Consider the following 21831-nt stretch of genomic DNA (forward strand, 5'->3'; position numbering starts at 1 on the left):
CACTCCGGATGAATACATTTGACCTCCGTTGAGCTTTTAGTACAGCGAAACCAGCATGGGATATTTAAAAAATATAGTGCAGGAGTTGCAGCGGCTGTGTTTGTGTGTGTGTTATGTTGTCCGTCTGGCGTGGTGAGAGCAGGCTGGCTCCCCTGTAGAGCACAATCACTCTGCTTGGCTAAACACAATCACACAACCTCAACCCTACTCACACGGCCCACCGAGAGACGGAGAGAGAGAGGCAGAGAGAGACAGAGAAGAGCTGGGAGCCTACATGGATATATGTATATGTGTATGTGTATGTGTGTGTGTGTGTGTGTGTGTGTGTGTGTGTGTGTGTCCTACGTGCACTTGCAGGACAAAAGGCAGCCCCATCTGTTCCATTGTCACAGGATCTTTAATACGGATCAGATAAACATGACATTTGGGGTGAGTGGCCAAGCTCGCATTATAAACCATGGCATAAGACCTCTGTGTACTACTGTGTGTGTGTGTGTGTGTGTTTGTGTGTGTCCTCCCGTTACCTGAAAAAGCAGTGCACATTTACCAACAAGTATAGCCTGTGTATGTAATTTCCAATATTACAACTTGTCTTGTTCGGTGTGTGCACCGTCATTGTGTTTACCTCTGTGTGTGTTATATGTGTTTGTGTGTGTATGTGTGTGTGTGTGTGTGTGTGTGTGTGTGTGTGTGTGTGTGTGTGTGTATGGGTTGTATAACCTGTTCTCATACTCAGAGGTGCAGGGCAGGGCTGACACACTGGATGTGAAGCGGCTGTGGGAGGATTAGTGGCCCATTGGCCTAATCAGAGGAGGTAATCAGACTATTCTCTATCATGACAACAATCAGTCGAGAGAGACACACATCTGCCTATTGAGCTCAGCTCTAATGCCATAATATTGATGAAACATCTGGTCATTTGGAGCTCAATGCAATCAAGAAGAGGGATTGGGACAGTTGCAGATGGCAAACCTATAGTCATTATCTGTTTCAGGCAACAGAGGCACAGACAGAGGGATATGCACAACACACATGAAGTGTTCACTCAGTTTCAGTTTTCAGTAGTGATGTTTTATATAGTAACTTTTCATACTATCAGTAACTACAGTATAATAGTTATATATAAGTGAACTCTTAACCTCCAGGACTATGCTGTGTTGTGTATGTTTCCCTCTCCTCACTCTCACTGTCCATGCAACAGTGGAGAGTTTTTTTTTTGTACAGGTGGATTTGAGGTGATGATACACAGGCAGAAATTACACCAAGCTGTGTTTGGCCACATATATTTTTGTTCTTCATTGCTCACTATTATACACTTTAAAACCATCCCATCTGCTGGAGCAAACACTGCCGGTGTTGGCATTAGCCTAGTCTCTTGCTTTTGCTTTGACTACCTGTTCATGTTTAAAATAGTGTTAAACTTAAGTTCTTTTGTCATTTCAGTTGTATTATTTACTATAATTTGATTTGAGTGAAAATTGCTGTTCATTGCTGTCACTTTTTTTCCAAGTACAAAGGACTGAATGAGAACTGTTTTGGCTCACAACATCTCTGGCTTGGTTGCACATCACTTCCTTTGTTGTGTGACCTCCCATGTCCTTTAACTTCATCCTTGCAATATATGGTGTCAAATAAAGAAGACCCATAAAAAATCATCTTCTAAAAATGTCAAGACATAATATGAACCAGATAAGGCTTCTCTGGAGTTAGAAAGCTTTCGGCTTCTACAGATTTGCCCCCAGTTTTGTTTCCTTTGCCCTGCCCCCTCAAACCAAAAATGTAATAAACCACCGCTACTACATTCCACAGTGTCTGAAGCTGCAGACCAGTGGGCCAAATTACCTAACTACACATACACACACAAAAACACACACACACGACGAAAACTGACCCCCCTCCTCCCCCCACACACACACTGGATACCCCCAAAGAGTTTGCAAATTAATGCGTGCACGTTTGTGTGAAGCCTCTGTGTGTATGGATATGTGTGCTTCCTGTCTGGTTCTGTGTGTGAGTGTGTGCGTGTCTGCTGTGAGACACAGAGTCCAGTCAAATGCTCCAGTGGAATAAAAGAGCCATTGTTCACCAAGGTGGTCCCAGTAGGATCTCCAATCCTACCCCTCTAAACACACACACACACACACACACACACACACACGAACCGTCTAAACACACACACACCCTCTAAACACACACACACACACATAGACATATACATGCATATACAGTACACTCACACGTTCAAACATACACACAGTTTGTAGGCCGCCTGACAAACACATATAATACACACTCCCCTATGCCTAATCATAGCTTTGTGTTAGAGGGTGGCAGTTGCACAGAGGTAAATATTTGGGTGTGGGATGTAAACGCTGGTCTGTGTAAATCAGACACACACACACACACACACACACACACAGACACACACATACTCACTCATGGCAGTCTGTGTAATTCAGACATAGCTACTTCCTTCCTGTCGGTGATGATGTTTAGTCTCGCCACACCGCAATCTGATTGGTGCGTTTGATCTCTTCCACTTCCTGTTTAGGAGCGTTCCCCAGTACTCCGACCCCTCCAGGCTCAGATCTGGGATCAGCTTTGGTCAGATAGGTTCCAGTGTACCACATGTAGGAGTGCTGATCACTAGTCTGAGACCAGATCTGTCTGCCGAACAGCTGATTCATCCCAGTGCCATCTGCGTCATCTGGCTGATGAGAGAACGCTGAACGGATGAATGAGCTGGTATGATGCAGCATTTTCTTTTTTTCTCAGAACAAAAGTCACTCACTTGTTTATACTGATAAATAAGAGGGGTTGTTTTTTTTCTTGAACTGGGCACAGTATGCATAGTCGGATTCTTGGTGTTTTTCCGAGCATTGTCACCTATATCAAACTGACTCTAACCATAGACAAACACGCCAAAAGAAAGTGTGAACATCTCAACGAATTACTGAAAGCAGACACACCCAGTAAAATGTGTTGTGTGTATGTGGCGGTGTGAGTGTGTCGGAAGCTACTGGGCATAAAAAGGAACATGAGACTTACACTGATGCGTCACAACTTCATATGCAGTATAGTACAAAGCAATTTGAAAGCAAGGCCATTCGGCTTTTATTGCATTCATAGTCATAGTTATATTGAGGGCGTAAAAGGGAAGGTAGAAATTCAGATACTCAGTGATATTCTGTTGTATTCCATTGTACTGTCAATTCAATTTTAAGTTTGTAGGGCATAGCTGAGGTATGTTGCTTTTATTGAATAACCACATCAACATCTAACAATTCCATCCGTGTATCCTTGTGAATTACAACCATGTGAGGTGATTCTATTCCTGAGGATTTACGTCCAGTGCCAACACAGGAAGTAGTGTGCCCTATATGTGGTGAGGTGGAAAGTAAGGGTGTGGAGGTCGGGATGGTGGATATAGCAAGTCTGACTGCAGGAGACCAGAGTTTGCGTCCCATCACAAACCTGCAATTAACCTCTACTTTGTACTAACCACAATATTTTCCTAGCCTTACCAAGTAATTTAGTTGCCTAAACTTAACCATACCATAACCATAATTTATCTGCCATAACCATAGTCTTTTCCTAACCTAACCACACTTTAGTTGCCATGCACAAATACTGCAGAAGTCCAGAATTAACAACACCAGAATTGAACGCAATCCATGGTTTTTCCAGAATCATCCACTCTTGTTGTTCTTGTCTGGCAACAGTTAGTCTTGAGGTCTGTGTGAATGGGACCAGTCATTCAAAGCAGTGGGGGGTGACAACGCAGAAGGCTCCTGCAAATTAATGCAGGCTCGTCTGGCAAAAAAAGTCGAACCTGGCTCAACTTTTTCTGGACTGCAATGTGATGCAATGTTGCTGCATTGGTCGATGAAATACATACAAACACACAAACTGGTAGATTACTTTGTAACGTGAATGTTGTATTTGTACTGTTTATCTCACAATGTTTGCCACAAAAGATAAATTCACTGCAGCTGTCATAACTTTTCAGAGTTGTTATGAATCACTGCTCAGTGATTGTGTTTTTCAGACTTATCTGTTACTCCAACTGCACTACCTAGATCCTATATAATATCTCACCTGTACCTGAAACAACATACCCCTGACACAGACCCTTCACTGTTTTCACACAAGGCTGTTTTCGGTCTGAACGCCCACTTACAAACTAGTGTGGTAACCAAAAAGCTATTAAGTTACTCAGTTGTACAGCATGAAGCTTTTCAGACCGTTATCTATCATCTATGATTAACTTTTAAAGGACATAAACCTCTTGAGGATGTTATTACAGCACAGTAAGTGCAGTATAAATACATAAATGAAAATATTTTGCTGCAATAAAACTCAACAGAGAGTTACAGTCTCAATTAATAGGTCTGCTTAACAGCTTCAAATGTGACTCAGCTAATCAGAATCTTTTACTGGCACTACCCGTCTCATAATACATGAGTACTTCCACCAACCACTACGTACGTGGTGTATATTTTTACCGTCTGTCTGTCTGACGAAACCCTCCTGAAAACCTCTAGATGTCCAGACCAAACAAAAGCCTTCATACAGGCAAAAGCTTGCAACCACTTCAATTGCCCACTGGCCAGCTTACTCACATTTCACTGAGTTCCTGGCCTCAGGAGAGAGAAAAAAAACAGATCACATGGTTTACACAGTTACTTGTTAGATGCTGAATGCACTTTTATCTGAGATATAAGGAGCAGAAAATCCCTAGATTATACAGTAGAGTTTATCTTGAGTCAGAAATGTATGAAAGCTATTGTGTAAAAATAGCTGCTGTATAAATGTCACATATATTTACTCAAACAGTTAATGGAATCAGGAGATAAATTAAGGTTATTTATTAAGGGAGACTCAAACGTCATATGACTCCAGTGTGGGAAATCTTTTCGCCTAAAACTGTTCGGCACACTTCACCCATATTTATCTACTTCTATCTAGGTTTGGAGTGTTATTTTTACAGAATAGATACTATACGTCCCAATACACAACAGGTATGTATCCAAAAAATCCTCAAAGCCCTACAGGTAAATGAAATTGTAATTTATGGAAATGTGTTATTGAATGGATCCAATGTATAGACTAAGTGGTAAAGGGTTATCATTTACCAGAACAACGTATATGAGTAAAAGCAGTAGTTGAAACCGCACAAAAAATCACCCTACACACTCCCCATTATCATGCTCCGCTGTCCTAAAATAAAAGATGTTAAGAATGAGAAACCTCTTTCAGAAGAAAGGGGAAGCAGAAAGGGACATGTCACAAAGAAAAGCCTTCAAAAGTAAGAGGAAGGAATTGAAGACATGAAAATGTGATTCTGCTAAAGTTACGCTTCTGAGAAATGACACTGAATGTCACAAAAACAAAGACAACGTTATATCCACAGCAGCGGTCTTGTGACACTCTCTCCAAACACACACACAGATCCCAAAGCATGACACAAGTGCTGTCTTTAAAGGCACTTCCTTTGGTGCCATAAACCAGGAGTTGGGACACAGAATTTAAAAGGGCAATACCTTTGTATTTAAGCCTTGAATTCTGGTATTTCTACACAGTTCAGTCTTTTAAAAACAGGACTGACAGGACTTGAAAACTTAATATTGTAACTTGACAAATTAAAAATTAGAGCTGTGACAAATTAGGTATGCAACAAGCAAGCAAGGAAGAATATTATGTACAGTTCCCCAGTCAGGAACTGTCTTTGGACATTTATTCATTTTCAAATAAGCAATTTGTCAAATATTTGTCTGTAGCAGATTTTCTTCCAAACTGTAATCTAATGACACACAGTGAAGTGAAGAAAAGTGTAGAAAATGTCAATGTGATGCTTCCATTTGTTAAGATTTTTAGAGCTGCAACAATTAGTTGATTAATCGATTAGTTGCCGCCAACTGTTTTGATTGTTGATTATAAAATCATTTATGGAAAAAAAGTAAAAATTCTCAGATTCCAGCTTCTTAAATGTGAATATTTTCTGGTTTAGTCTTCTACGATTGTAAACTGAATCTCTTTGAGTTGTGGACTGTCAGTCAGGACAAAACAAAACACAGATCTGACAAGTCTAAGTATAGTTGTTTTTGATCTGGACCTGGTCTAATGTGATCTGGATGTAAAAATATCAGAAAATTGTTTTCCTGGTTTCATAAGCAAAATAAAGGTTTCACCAATCTGAAAGTGGGTTTAAACAGGCTTTTACTATGATGTGGAAAACGTTTTCATAAGTGTAAGTGGTGAAAATGGAGAATCAGCTACTAAATATCATCATTTCCCTTTGTTCTCTCAGGCAACTGCCTGTCTTCGACTGTGTCACTCATCAAACCAAACAGCCAGTCAAAGGTCATGGTCAGCATTCTGAGTGACCAATCGAAGGAGTGGACTGTCTATTCCATCCCCGCCTCCAAAGTTGCAAAAGTCAATCTGACAAGCAAGTGAGTGTTGAGAAGTTTTGTGCGCATAGGGAGCCCCCTGCAAAATAGACTTTTATAAATGCATGCAATGAAAAACAATGTTGTGTCATCATAGTTCAAAGATAATTCATTATCTTAAGTTACTACAAGTGTGACTACAAACAAAAAACTTAAAGTGATTCACTTCTTTCCTACAGGACAGCAGCCCACCTAAGACAATGCATCTGCAAAAAAGTAACTGCTGATGCATGAATGAAAGATTTTTGAATAGCTGAAAAGTTATTTGAATGAAATCAGTTGGTTAGTTTTGGTTTTCTGGTCACTTTCTGGACCAGCTCTCTGCCAGCACAGAGAAAGGGTGCTGTACAGTTCACACATCACCACTCTACACACAGGAGCCTCCACAGCTGTTTGTAGCCAACGTTGACTGTATATAAATATGGACATCATGACAGATCCCCAAAAGTGAAGCCAAAACATCTTGATCTCCCCCTGGTGGCTGGCTGCGGTACAGGTCATAAGTCCCGCCCCCTCCATGTTAGCGGATGGCTCATGAGCCAAACTAAAATATCAAGTACACATCGAATAAATTTTCCCTAACGTTATTTCCAAACTGCTCAGTGACACTCAGTCCTCAGATTACAAGAACTATTGAACAGAATTTGTTCAAATAACTTTTTCTTTTTTACACGCCTGAGTTGTGGAGTAGCCACCTTAATCAGCGATTTTAATATAATAATGTTACTTACCTAAGAAATCTGTGTTGAACTTCACAGTTTCAGATGCACAATGTGAAAATGGCGATACAGCTTATTACGTCTTATTAATGTACTGTAAAATAAAGTGTGACCAAAACAAAGTGTGACAGCTTCTCTCAATACAATATACAATTTACACACACACACACACACACACACACACACATACACATACACACACACAAACACAAGCAAATATTATTTCAAAGATCTGAATGGTAAAAGGCAAAATAGAAGCTTATGACATGTCCTTTTAACAGTTAAAATGTGGAAAAATCAATTTGCCACCAGAGCCAGAATTCCAGCTCCAATCTATCTTTGATATTAACTAGACAGTCACTGCACTTGCCAGACTTTACTGTTAGTGTTTGAGTTTGCTTTTGACAGCTGTCAAAAAGACACACACACACACACAAATACACACATATACACACATTTACTGCAGGGTTCAGTTGAGAGCTCTCCAGACTAAGCATGAACCATAGATTTGTGGGGGCTGGGATCCATTGCAGATTTGCCCTTTTGACCCAATCACTGAGAGTTACATATTATTTTGCACAACTACTTCTGCTTTAGATACAGTGTAGGAGTGTAGGAGGACAGGAAAGGAAAGAAAAAGAGAAGAAAAGAAGAGAAGTTACCATTACCACACCAAGCAACCACCAGGTCAATAAACAACAAGGTAACTTGAAAACTAAAAGCTAAATTCCAGATTTTAATAATTATGACCTCAAGACGATGAATCCTCATGTTTTGGTGAATTTCTGACCCTTCCTGTGGCACCACCATCAGGCTTAAAGTTTTCAGGAAATACCAGGTTCTATTAAGGATTTTGGCATGACAATTATATTCTGCAGAGAATGAACCCTTTCAATTCTGGACACTTCTTGAGCTTTCCGTTAGTGCCAACCTTAGCTCAAAATGTACACCGGATATTGAAAACTGGTGGCTAAATTTCCGTTCAATTTGCTTTAAATTTAATGACCCCCAAACTAAAAAGTTTGATGACCTCCTGACCTTTTCTCACTTAAGCAGTAACTATAACTCTTCCCACTTTTACAAGCTTGTAAAAGCAGTTCTCTTCATCTTTGTCTCTGTCTATCTCTCTGTTGTCTTAGCACCTAGTTGCTCAGGTCTCATCCTGTAGGTCCAGCAAGCAAGACATAGACCAGGTGTGACTTGATTCTAGCATCAAAATGGGAAAGATATCTTGAGATATTCATTTAGCCATATCTGATGAAAACCAATCATAATTTCTATCATTTTATTTGTTTGACTGCTTACAAGAGAGTAATCAAGACCACTTTAGAGTAGAAAAAGGGTCACAGCTTTATGCGGTAAACTAGATCTGGCGCTCAGGATACTTTAGGTTGCGTGTTTTCTCTCCTGAAACCTGGCAACCCTAGTAAACAGAAGCGAGATGGGGAAGTAAACGTGAACAAGACAAAAAAGAAAGGAAAGGACACATTTTGTTGTGCACACTCCGCTCCTACCACCTACCTGTTGCACATTTCCCTTTTGGCAGTCACAGCACACACATGAACACACACACTTTTCCACACAGAGCTGTGACAGAGAGGAGGAGGAAGGTTGATAAAAACACTTAGGGCTGTCTTGGATTTGACAGGGTGAGTAAAACACACCAAGCACAGATCCCTCCTCATGTCCACACAAACACACGCACTTACTGATGTCTCTATTCATTTAGACTGTCACACTCACACACCCCCAAGAGATTTCACTTCCTCTGTCAGCCAGCTAAATTACAGCTCTCCTTTTTTCCTGTCTGTCTCTCTTTTCCTTTCTCTCCGTCTCTCTCACCTCCGTCTGAGAGACAGACAGCGACAAAGACACATATTTGGCAAGTTGTCACTGTGTCTCTAAAACAAAATCTGATGTCTGAAGACGTCTGAGCGGACGTATGTACCAGATGTGCTGCTTAATGTTTTAATGTGATTAAATGTTCCAAGTGAACCGACGACATTAGGGAGAGAAATATCATTTGCGAGTTGTTGTGTGGGGCAGCATCCTGGTCTGCCCTCTGAAGACAGATAAGGACAGTCTCATGGTTCTGCTGGCTCATACTAAGACAGCTCAGATGGTTGAACAGCTAAACTATGTGGACAATCAGACCACAACCCCACCTGACTGTCAGCCAACCAAATTAGCCAAAATTGAAAAAAAACTATGCCAAACTGTAATAGAGGCATTTAATTCGAGGGGAAATGAGGAGAAATTATTACTGCATTCTTGTACCTGATGATGAGGCTCAAACAAAACTTTCATGTTCTTTTTAACATGCCATCATGTCAACAACGCAACTAACTACAGGACTGCCAACTCTCACATACTGAACGACAGAGTCACACAATTGCCACAGATTTCACGATCACACGTGAGTTTCATCTTTGATTCCTCCGATTTCAAATTTGTTATTTTTAAGTGAAGGAACAGCAGTTGTTTTTTGTTTTTTCTTCAAGTTCATGATGGGCTGAGGTGTGTAACAAGGATAAGGCAGCACTTTTCACAGATTGTCCTTGAACACACCGATCATCGTCTGTTTTAACTGAAAGCGTGCAACAACAAGTCATTGCGATGGGGAGTGGAGTGAGGCTGGAGAGACTGCGGTGTTAGCATTGTTCGCATTGTGTGGCTCTCTGCGTCTGTGTTGCAGTTATATTAACATAAGTCAACGATGGCTCAATATTCACCAAATACCCCCCAAACCCACGGGAACAAATTTCACTCCAAGCTCAAGTTGAAAGTTGGCAGCAGCTAAGAGTTTAGCGTTTTGAGCTAAATGCTAACATCAGCAAGTTCACAATGACAATGCTAACATACTCATGTTTGGCAGGTATAATGTTTATCATGTTTACCATCTTAGTTTGCTAAATAACCCTGAACACAAATGCCTGAGGCTGACAGGATTATAAACTAAAGTATTGGATGACGAAAATTTTGTTCCATTGCTAGAGGATAAGTCAGTGGATCAAAAAAGTTATTACAATTCATCCTGAGGGGAACATGAATATCAAATAAGTACCAAAGTAATGAAGTACCACATGTGATTGCCATCCGTCCAATGGTTATCAAGATATTTCATTCATATCCACAAATGCCAATCTCAGAACCCGTCATCTATCGACTGATGATTTAGCATTCATATTCAGATATCTGTTTATAGAGATTATACAAATGCCAACCTCATTTTGGCCTTAGAGGAAAAGTCAGGGGATCACAAAAGTCATTAGGATACATCATCTGGGAACCATGAATGTTTGTACAGTATTTTGTGCCAATCCATCAGGTATATATTTTACTGGATAAATGAAAACATTGACCTGTTGGTAACACTGGGCAGAAAGGCAGGGAATCACTAAAGTAAATAGGATTCATCCTCTGGACACCACAGATATCTGTAACACATTTCATGGCAATCCATCAAATGATCTGTCATTTTGATTCTTGATTTCTGCTCAATGATTAAAGGCAGAAGCTGTATATCAACAAATCAACACATTTCTTAATTTAAAAACTCACACCCCATCTACATCTGACATTTTTCAGCCTTGTGTTTTGGTCACTGATCTGACATTTGTCGAGCTTAATAGATGGACTTCAATTTTAATAAACACACTTTTCTAAATCAGTAGTGTCAAATGTGTTACAAAGTGTTTCAGAGTGTCAGAGGCTTTAAGTCTGTTTTTCTCCATTTATGCCCATGATTGATTGATATGAACTTCATTAAATGGATCGACTTGCTCCTGTCATGCTACTTTCACTATGCGGGACAAGGAGTTATATTCAAATTTTACTTCTCTGAGCTATAAATCCTTATATTAGCAGAAAAAGGCTACAAAATGCAACGTTTCATGTGCTCTGATGTAGAAAAAAACAATGAATAAAGTGAAATAAGTCAAACAAACATAACCTAACTGAAGCCAAAGGCAATTAAGAGAAATAAAAGAATGAACCAGCTGAACCTGTTGTGTCCAATCACGCTCGGGCTGAGAATCAAAGCTCTGGGACAAACTCAGATAAACTGACAGACCAACGTAGGATTAAATGCATCAAATTGGTTCAAACATAAACAGATGTGTACAGTTTAACAGAACAGTCACTCCTAAGGAAAACACACCAATTTTGTAATCTTGATGGACAAATTTCTCTCCACGTTAACTGTTTGTATATTTCTTTGACTTTCTCTCTCATACAAACACATGCAAGTAGAACAGTACAAACACACTCGCACATCATTGCATCCAGAAGTGGAAAAAGAGCTTTAATTCTATCTCAGCATGGTAACAAACTCTATTTAAAGGAGATTAATTCCACAAGAGGATTATTCTCCACATTAGAGATAATAGGAAGTAGGATGGGGGATGGTGGACAACATTTGATCTCACAAACATCTAGCTAATCCCAGGTGTAACACATGTTGGTGTTCAAAAGACTGCCACGTGTGTGTGAGTGTGTGTGTATGCATGATTCACCTGCGAGTTTATGCCTCTTTTTCTTTGTGTAAGATTTTTATTCCGTGTGAGTTACATATGTGTGTGTGTGTGTGTGTGTGTGTGTGTGTGTGTGTGTGTTCATACCTGCTTGGAGTGTGTTTGCAGCAGCTGTGGCCTCTAGCCTCTCCTTACAGTGATAACATAAATGTCAGTTTTTCTACTGTTGCATATTGTAGCATTGAATGACATATTCATGAAAGAGTTTACATTTGCTGTTCTAAATACGCAGTGTCAGATGGGAAAGTCCTCTGTTGCGCAGGAAGTGATGTGATTCCTGGTAGAAGCTACAGAGATTCCTTTTTCATTCAGGAACAAGAGCTGAGTAGTTAGAAAGGACAAGAATAGATGCCATTGCTGTACGGAGAGTGAAAAAGAGCACCAGTTACAGAAACTACATCAGAAAATCCTCAGAAGGAAACATTCCAGTCCTGTCCACACTGTTTGATTGACAGGTGATCTATGGGAAGCACGGCACAGAAACAGCACAGCAATGCTGAGCAACAGAGATGTCTGAAGAAGTTTGAAAGTTTGCTTCTGGCTGCAACATCAACATCACAGAGACATTCAGCATTACAGATGAGCTCGATGGAACATACAGAAGCATACAGAAGATCATCTCTCCTCATTAGTTATGCTAAATTCATCATAAGATAAAAGTAATGTCTTCCAAAATAATGTTATATGTTTCTTTGCAGGGCTAGTCAACCAGTTGTCTCGATGTGTCTTTTTCAAGTTATAATTTATCATCATAAAATCAGTCAAAGTGAACGCATTTTCACATTTTTGTTTCTCTGCTCAAAACACTCAATTCTCTGTTTTTTTGTTTGTTTTTAATATACAAAGTGACAGTTTGGCTGTTTGGCATGCACTGTGACCACTACAGTGACTATCATGCACGGCACTGGCCTAACCTTTGGGAGAATTTGGGGTTCTTGCTCAAGGACAGGACACACAAGGACAGGAGGACCAGGTATCAAACCCCCCAGCCTGCAATTGATGGATAATGTGATGATAGATCCTGAGCCAAAATAAAACAGTTACTGTTTTAATTAGTTAATGGGACAAAGGGTCAATGAAAATTACTTTGCAAGTTACACAGCTCCAGTTCAGTGACATTATTTCTTGTTATAAAAAAAAAAATCCAGGAAACCGCAGTACTCTAATTCAAAAAAATACTAATCTTGGTAGATTAAAATATGTAAAACGTGAAAGAATATTATCCACAGACATAGAGTCACATCCGCAGGTTGTGTGTGTGCTCTTGAGTCTTCATAGATCAATCTATCTGCAAAGTTCTGCCAAAGCCTTAAACCACAAGTTTTAAGATAAACACACACACACGCTGACTCATGTAGTTGCAACACACACTCATACTGTGAACTCTGTAATGTTAATTCTGTTTCTCCTTTTCTCTTTCACACACACACACACACACACACACACACACACACACACACACACACACACACACACACACACACAAATTCTCTGAAGCCCACTTAACATGAATGGCCTCTGTCCTCATCAGCTCATCCCTGAGACTAAAACACAGACAAATAAACACACACATATACACTAATTCATTACACACAGAAACAAATGAGACTCATCACTTGAACTGTATTGTCTGTCTAGGCAGCAGTAATCAAATCAAGAATCTCTAAATCTTTTTTACACTCTAGCTCTCTTTTTCTCTCTTTGTTTTCTCTCTCTCTCTCTCTCCCTCTCTAATGAGAAGCTGGCCGCCACACTGTGTGGTTGTTTGGTTCTCATTTCAAATGCTTCCCCACTCTAATGAGGGTCAGACAGCTTGGGTTCCTCCAGGTGAATGCTATCCATAAAAACTGCAGCAATAAACTTTCATTCCTTTGGCAAGCAGGATGAACAACAGTGTGATTTAATACTTTAAACAACTCTAATGGAGAAGGACCACAATAGAAAAGATGCATAACAGTGAGGCTACGCATGGTATTTTCACCATTAATAAATCATTACGGTACACATGTTCCTCACAATAACAAACTCTGGTGCATCCAGTTGCACAGATGATGTTGCTGCTTATGTCCACCTCACACCAACTTCATCTTCACCCTTCGGTCACTCCACCATCTGTGAGAAAAGCTCATTTTGCTGTCTGTGGCTCATTCTTTCGTCTGCAAACGTCCACCAAAATTAAAAAATGCAAATCAACAGCCTCCACAAAATCCATCCTGGTAGTCACGTTACCACCATCACATGAATGCAACATAGTGGGAGGCCTAATGTCTGACGAGCCAAACTAAGTTTTTGTTCAAGTTCAGTTTTTCCACCAAATTTCAGACCAACCTGTATAATTTTTCCTAACATGCTACCGTGCTAAAGAAGACATGTTTTTCCTGTGTAGGCTCGCCATGATCGATGTGCACACATACACTTGGGCTGTATGTAGAAAACATGTACAGTAGGTGCCAGTGTTATAGCATTTCCATTAGATTGTGTTATCTTAGTCTTTTAAAATGACATGATTGAAAAAAACTGCTTTATATACTTAACACACTTATATTCTTTGTATTGCCTCTGTATTATTTCAATCAGTGTGAGTGTCAGCATGTGTTTGACTAATGCTTGTTTGTTTGTTTCCTACAGTAACAGGAAAATGTATCCATTAGTTCCATGTCACCAGTTATAACAGAATGGAAGTGTTTACCTTAAAAAGCACAAAAATAACAATTTTACCGCATTCACTGTTTCAAAAGGTGGTGGTTAGCACCTCAAGGCACCTTTGTCAGGTAAAATAGCGACATCTCACAAACAGACGCGGAGAAAGGCACAAGGAAGTGACAAAATGACATGCGAACACGACTGCGAAAAACACACACCTTCACGTAAACACGAGGTGGCGAGATGTTTGGACGGTCCAACTGCACGCTCCTCCCCCCGCCTGCACAGAATTTGCATCGCCGCCTAATCATCGTCATTACAGCTGTTTGAAAAACTGTTTCCAAACAGGCAATCAAAGCTTGTCTCGATAATTAGCGGAGAGGAAGACGTCTTTGTGAGCGAATGGCTCTTCTCCCTCCTCCAATTGCCACCAATCTCAGGACACAAAATCAGATCTGTCTCTTATGAGAACACAAAAAAACCTGCAAGTGTTTTTGCATGTCTATGAATCTATGTGTGTGTGTGTGTGTGTGTGTGTGTGTGTATGCGTGCGTGCACCGGTTGCACTTATTGTGCTGCCGAGACAGCTTGACTGAAAACAAACTGACAAAAAACATTTGAAGCAGAAAAAAGGGGGGGAAAAAACGCGCACACACAACAACCTGTCGAGCGAAATGCCTCTAATTTTTCTGTCATCTGCCAGCCGTTTAACAAGACGAGAGCGCTCTGCCCCCACACTCCTCCTTCAAGCCATGAGAGACAGAGATGGAGGGAGGAAGAGGAGGAAAGATGGAGAGGAAAAAGACGAGGGTGGGAAAGAGACAGACAGAGCATCAGATGTGTCTTTTTCCTATCTCAAATCATTTGACTCATTTAACCTTTCTTTTCTCTCCAGGTTGTGATCTATCTCTCTTTCTCGATATTGCCCCCTCTTCTCTACCTCAGACAGTGGAAGAACAAAGTGTATATTTGTGTGTGTCAGGGGAGGCAGGGTAATAAGCACTTAGCCATTGGCCCTGTCTCTCTCAGACCAAACCTCCAGCTCTCTGCCTCTAGCTCTCTCTCTAAGGGGGAATGGTGTTTATAGTAAAGGTCCTGTTCACTTTAATATGGCACATTACGCTGATGCTGCTGTCAACTCACATGAGAGCGCAGGCGGTGTGTGTGTCTCAGCATGTCTGTTTCTGTGTATGTTGGCTTGTATATTCATTTGTGTGCATGCTTGTGTACATTTACAACAGTGTGTGTGTGTGTGTAGTGTAGTGTAGTGTGTGTGTGCTGTCAGCTTGCCTCCTCTTGCTCCTCCAGCGGAGCTGAGGATCGGTGGAGACAGGCGGATAGATGAAATATTTAACTGTCATGTGTTTAAAAGAACAACAGATGCTTTGTTCTGCTAATTAGCACTTAGCACAGAGAGCAGCTACAGTACAGTTGTGTGTGTATGTGTGTGTGTGTGTGTGTGTGTGTGTGGAAGGGGAGGGATTGTTATCCTAACTCAGCTGGGGCTTTAAGCAGCCCCACTTGACTTGTCAAGTCCAATCCTGTTCGCTCTCCACCAAACCTGGTGCACCTCCCCAGTGGCGATCCTAGACTCTGAGAGGCCCCACAACAGCGCTCTGCATCTGGTACCTTACTAGACCATTCTGCAGGGTCATCAGATATTGTCCATGTTCTAATGCTGGCGCTGGGGGGCAGGGTGTCCTCATTATCATCAGGAAACAGATGATCCTCTTCCACCTTACAAACATCTCCTGTCAGTGACGAAGTTGAATACACACACCTAGACACACACACAAAAGTGTGTTTGAATGCATGAACTTGTTTATCTGCTTTGTTAGACCATGTGAGTGTATTTGTACATAATTGTGGCGGGTTATATTCTATTGTTAACACTTCGGCAAATGTAAAATGTTCATTTGACATCCTAATAAAGCCCCATTTGAATTTGAGTAGTGCCATTTTTGGTGTATCTATTCCAATTCTTTGGAGGAGAGTGTTCACTTGTCTCAATTGGACACTGGGCAAGGCTATCTAATATTATGAGAGGGCTTGGAGTAGGGTTACCTTCTGTAGGAGTGATAATATGATGGGGAGGCAGCAGGGTGTCACTCTCATCTTGTTCATCTTGTGCTGTATGCTCTCTCTCATCAAGGACAGCATTTTGTGATTGTGTGGAAGTTGATGGAACTGCTGCAGGAAAAAGAATGCATATGAATGCACATAGAGAGTGAAGGAGAGAAAGATAGAGAGATATCAGATGGGAAAAAAAAGGTGAGCGGAGGGAGGGGGGCAGTAAGCCTAGGATACATTGAACTTACAGTCAGTGTCAGAAGTCGTAGATGGAGATGGTTCCAGTGGCTGGAAGAATTTCAACAATGCTCCTAAGGCCAAAAATGGAAAACAAATGACATGGCAAGAAAGGGATTTTGTGCAAAGATTGAAAAAATACTAGTGCAATTGGCCTATATTGGGCTCCACAACAAGATAATTAGATGGTAAAACAATCAGTTCTAAAATGAGACTATGCTTCCTAAGTTTACTCACTAACTGGCTCGCAATGTGAAGCTAAGCTAACATATCTACTACACATTAGCTAGATAACTTAAACATCAAGCTGTCTTGTATGCAAGCACAATTGTCTACATTATCTCATCATGCATCTTTCTTTAAAGGGTTTATAATAAATGTATATTAACTATTTGTATTTTGTACCCAGATGTCAACTAAATACAAAACAAATGAATCACTTAACTTTAAAAATGTTTTGTTAGCTAGCTAAATTTGTTAGCTAGCTAAACTTGTTAGCTTGCTGGATAGTTAGCCAGTGATAGCTAGCCAGCTGTCAATACCATATGTAAAAGTTTGCTAGTACGTTGTGTATCACTCAGATGTTGTTAAAACCTTAATTAACTTGTGACTTGCTTTTTCATAGTCTATATCTGTGTGTCATTTTGCAAATAACACTTGTCAACTGATTAGAAAGTAAATGTTTAAAGAGATGTTTCCACAAGCTGTGACTCATTAGAACAGTAATGCTTAATGAGATGAACTGACACATTACCTAACTAGCTAATGTTACCATTGCCTGCACAGTGTAAAGTCAAATCTTGGTGTATTTATCATAACTATATCCAATTACCACTGTCCTGGTGTCGTTTTTCCTCCTTGTTTTTTCTTTCGTTTCTGGTGACCAGAAAGGTATGCTTGTTTCGTTGACGTTTACACCTAACGTTGCATGTATGACAGTAACAGATAGCTCGTTGACTGTCCTAACTAACGGTATCCAGCTGTCATATGGTAGCTAGAAGGACTTCTGGGTTTTTTGGGGCAGCAGCACTGTATAGTGCCTTTATTGGAGGTTTAAGGGAGTTTATAGTTGTCATTGCAAAATATGCCAGTATGAGTGGCCTTTGGGGGGCCCCAAACATTTTCCTGGTTTGCCTTTTCTGACGCCCCTACATCTCCTCAAGCAAGGTGGCAGCAGCACAAGAGGTGGGAAAATAAGACCTCAACTCAAAGATCAGCAAGTGTCAAACAACTGCAAATATAAACCAAAATCAAAAATATTCCAATAAAAGTGTTAAACTTGGTAGTTATGTGTTTTTGGACTTTAAATTTAATCTATATATCTGTGATATTCATGGTCCTGACTCCTAATGAATTTTGGTGACCCATCCTGACTTGTTCCTGACAAGTGAAACCATCAGACCAAAACATCCAGTTATACACAAGGAATATCACAAGGTATTGTGTAAATTGCCATGAAATTAGCTAAGCACATTCATTCTCTTCAGAGGATGAACCCTCTACTGTGAGGCTTCCTCTTGTGCCACCCGAAGCCAAACTTTACACTCGAATACATAGACTCAATGTCACTACTGGAGATTGAGTCATTGTGAAGGAAACTGTGGTTTTCAGTTATGTTTGATATTTTCCCTTATCTACTACGCATTTCATTTTGATATGATGCTTGCCTCCATTTTTTTCCTAAAAAGTCTCATCATATTAAAAAAAAGAAAGATTAGCTGGGTCCACCCTCCACTACACCAACACAATTCCTAATGAATGATGATGATGAATGATAATGCTGCCTAACCTACCAGCTGCATAGTAACTACTCTACTACTACTCTAGTGGTTGGCAGCAGCCGCCCAACATTTATACAAAAACACCACAGGTTCTCAAGTTTGGGCTGTGAAATAAGAATAAAATAAACAGTCCCTCTATTAACTTAACAACCAGGCCTACCACAGAGAGTCTTTCTGGCAAGACCTTAACCATGTGTGGTCCAGTAGATCTGTTCGCTGTCCAGAAGTAGAAGACTGTGGTTGTATGAAACAGCTGAACATGTGGAAGGAAGCCCTTGCAATTTGACATCAACAGAACTCTGTTATATAAAAATGACTGTAGTTCTTTATGTTTCATTCAAAAAGGTGTTGAATACTGAGTCCTCAACCCCCCTGTCTTTGCACAAATTCATCTCTCTGGAAAAATGACAACCGAAATCTTACTAAAATTACTACACAGTACACTTTGACATTTTGTTGAAGTTATTTCACCACAGAGTGACTCACAAGGAGAACAAAAACCTTTAATTCCTGAATTGCTAAAGTTTTAAGGAGTCCAGCCAATGCAGAGTGACAATACCAGCGCTGTCAACCATGAAAAAGAAATGCAAGGAAAAGAAATAGAAATATGAACAAGCAAGAGATGTAGGAGGGATTTTCTCACTAGTCCTCTGGAATGCAGTTCGGCTTGAGGTACTGTAGACATGCGGTCGTGGATAGAGTGCAATCCATTAGCCCAGCTCAGCTCAGTTCAGCCCAGTCCAGTTGTTTTGTCCTTATATAGGGCAGGCTAGCAGGCGGTCGTATAACACCCGAGTCAGACTCAGCCACAGCAAAACATAAATTAAGACAGAGACAACGGGGGCTAGTCCAAGAAAACACAAGGCTAAGACTGTCTGCTCCGATTCTGTCACACAAAACAAAAAGAGAAGGAGAGCAAACAGGGGCAATGTCATGCTGTACACAATATGGGTCATTATTAAAAACACACTTTCATATCCTTCTGTTAGTGTCTTTTTCAGTAGCCGAGACATCACTGTATATAACAGTGACAGGAGAGGAAGGGCTTGGTGTGTGTGTGTGTGTGTGTGAGTGTGTGACAGGTTCTTGTAGTGCCGTGCCCCCTCCTGTCCCTCTTCTGCCCAGAGATGCTTGTCTCCTCTCCTCTGACACTTAATCAATGCACTGGAAGTAGCCTTTCACACACAATCTAATTATATGGAAATGAAGGGAAACCAGGGGGCTCTATGCTAAGTGCGTTGACACACACACACACACACACACGCACGCACACACGCATATACTTGCACAAAGCTGAGTACTCACTGTGACAGAGAGCTGTAGGAAAGTAAAGAGAGGGAAGGTTACAAGCAAATGGGGTCTACTTTAAGTGCTACTCATATCAATATAAGGCCGTAACTGTAGTAGGTACTGTAAAGAGACTGTGCAGCTTACACACACACACACACACATACATACACACAGATACACTAATATATCTCAAACATAAGCCTACGTATCATCCGTATTATCTTGTTACTGGTCCCTATCGTGCTTTGTTTCTGTCCATTTATCAGGGTCTGGCACATGCACGGAGTCTTGTGCATGTGTATGTGAGTGTGTAGTGATGAAGGTGATGTCGTGAGCTGGAGTAGGGTCAGGGTTAACTCATACAATAAATCAGGCTTGTGCAGCCATTAAAGCCAAGATACTGCCAAGGCGTTTGTCTAGGGAATCATCCATAAATTGTGACTGTTCAGCTTTGAATGCCTACTCATTCTGCACTGTCACAGCTCCCTCTTGTCATTGTTGCTTTGGTTTTTAAGCAAACAGGGATACATACTGTAATGTTTGAAACAAGTCACATCACACGGCCGGGCAAAATTTGGTAATTAATGTTGCCTCGCTTAATGGAAAAGATGGAAATTTAGTCAAACATGTTTTATGTTATTTTCAAGCTTGTAGAGTCTATAGCTGCATACAGCCGATTCATAAAGCTGCACTTATTTCAATTAAATTTTAATTTAAAGCCCCTATGTGTAGAATCTTTATACAATTATAGCATACATATACTGATTATAGAAGTTTTGTAGTAATAAAAGCATCAGTTTTTATGTGTATACATAAAATATACATCAAATATACATAAAAGTACACATTTGCTAATTAAAACAAAAGGCAGTTTAATGCCGCCTCCTCTGTGCTTTATGGATGTGACACTGTGGCATACAGCGTTCCCACAGATGCATGTTGTGCTATTGAGTCTTGGTTCAAAAGGCTTCTCATGTGTGACAACAAACCTGCAAGAGTGACTCTTCCTCCAAAGAAAAAAACAATAAAGAACTACCTACCGTATAAATTCTTTGTCAGCTCCCAGATTGTCACCCCTTTATTCCCCAACTTCACACCTTCCCTTGTACCTACATGTACGCATTTATGCATGCGGCACAGCAGCGATAATTTCATTAACACAGTAAACAGTAATAAATATTCTGTGTTCTACTCAGGTCAGCCGTTACACACAGATTCCAGCTTTATATGGTGGAATTGTTTGTAATAAAGCCGCCCTTATGGATGAATCCTGAGCTCCATCAGCGCTGTCAGGACATTCTTATTTTTAAGTAGCTGAAAGAGAGATAGTGAGGAATGAGTGTGTGGTTGAGTGGCTTCAGTTACCACCAACTCTCTGAAGAAGCTAATAATTTCACTCTAACTGCGTGTGGCTATTAGCGCTGAACTTGTTTTTTGTGAATTGGACTGTTTTTGCAATGAGGCTCATTTGCATAGAAAGGGGCCAATTTTGCAGCAAATGTATGCATATTATCTGATTTACATACGTGCAAATCGCAAAGGAGCACTGAGACGCTATTTGCTTTGCAGCACAGTTTGGGGTGCATTTCACCCTTCACAGGTGCTTTGTGAATTACACAGTTTCTTTTTGTCTCATTTGTGTAGGTTTAGCGGCCGCAAAAGCTGCACAATTCTTTTGTGAATTTGCCTCCTGAATGTAATGTACTGGAGGCCACGCCCACCCCCAACTCCCCTGTCCCGCAGTTCACCCATTCCCATCTGGTCACCCTGTCTTCAGGAGTTCAGCCAATTGTTGTTATGATGATAATAATGATGATTATCAAATCAAGCATTTCTACAGGAAATCATTCACATCCTTTGTCAAATCAAGTCAAGATCTGTTTTTATTATTTAATTTTAATATTTAAAGCCAGCAGCACAAAATTAAATGTCTTTGCCAAGTCTACAATCCTATTTGCCATATCAGTCCAATTAGCAGTTGTGATAATAACCTGAAGCACAGTCAGTGCCACAGTGAACACAGTAAATCGATCAGACTGATCTGATACGTCACATCACTGAGTGGAGACAGATTACAGATTAAACTCAAGTGCATCACTCCCAAGTT

The 21831-nt window shown here is 40.4% G+C and overlaps 2 long non-coding RNA genes across 5 annotated transcripts in view; one reads left to right on the forward strand and one right to left on the reverse strand.

Moving 5' to 3' along the window:
* LOC122975619 overlaps positions 1–9956 on the forward strand; it is a 292897-nt gene extending 282941 nt beyond the window's left edge. Inside the window, exons 7-9 of one of the 4 annotated variants that reach the window (XR_006400749.1) lie at positions 2552–2745; positions 6311–6455; positions 7769–9956. This is a non-coding gene — a long non-coding RNA (uncharacterized LOC122975619). Of the gene's footprint in view, positions 1–2551; positions 2746–6310; positions 6933–7768 lie in introns of those variants that run through there. The other 3 variants (XR_006400748.1, XR_006400746.1, XR_006400752.1) reach the window with 3 other exon arrangements.
* Positions 1–17704, reverse strand: part of LOC122975618 — a 98213-nt gene extending 80509 nt beyond the window's left edge. The window contains exons 1-4 of the long non-coding RNA XR_006400739.1: positions 17486–17704; positions 16665–16727; positions 16411–16536; positions 15976–16126 (exon numbers count right to left, since the gene is read on the reverse strand). This is a non-coding gene — a long non-coding RNA (uncharacterized LOC122975618). The remainder of the gene's footprint in view (positions 1–15975; positions 16127–16410; positions 16537–16664; positions 16728–17485) is intronic.
* Between the last annotated feature and the right edge of the window lie 4127 nt (positions 17705–21831).

This window comes from Thunnus albacares, chromosome 23 (genome assembly GCF_914725855.1).
Source record: "Thunnus albacares chromosome 23, fThuAlb1.1, whole genome shotgun sequence".
Classification (NCBI taxonomy): Eukaryota; Metazoa; Chordata; class Actinopteri; order Scombriformes; family Scombridae; genus Thunnus; species Thunnus albacares.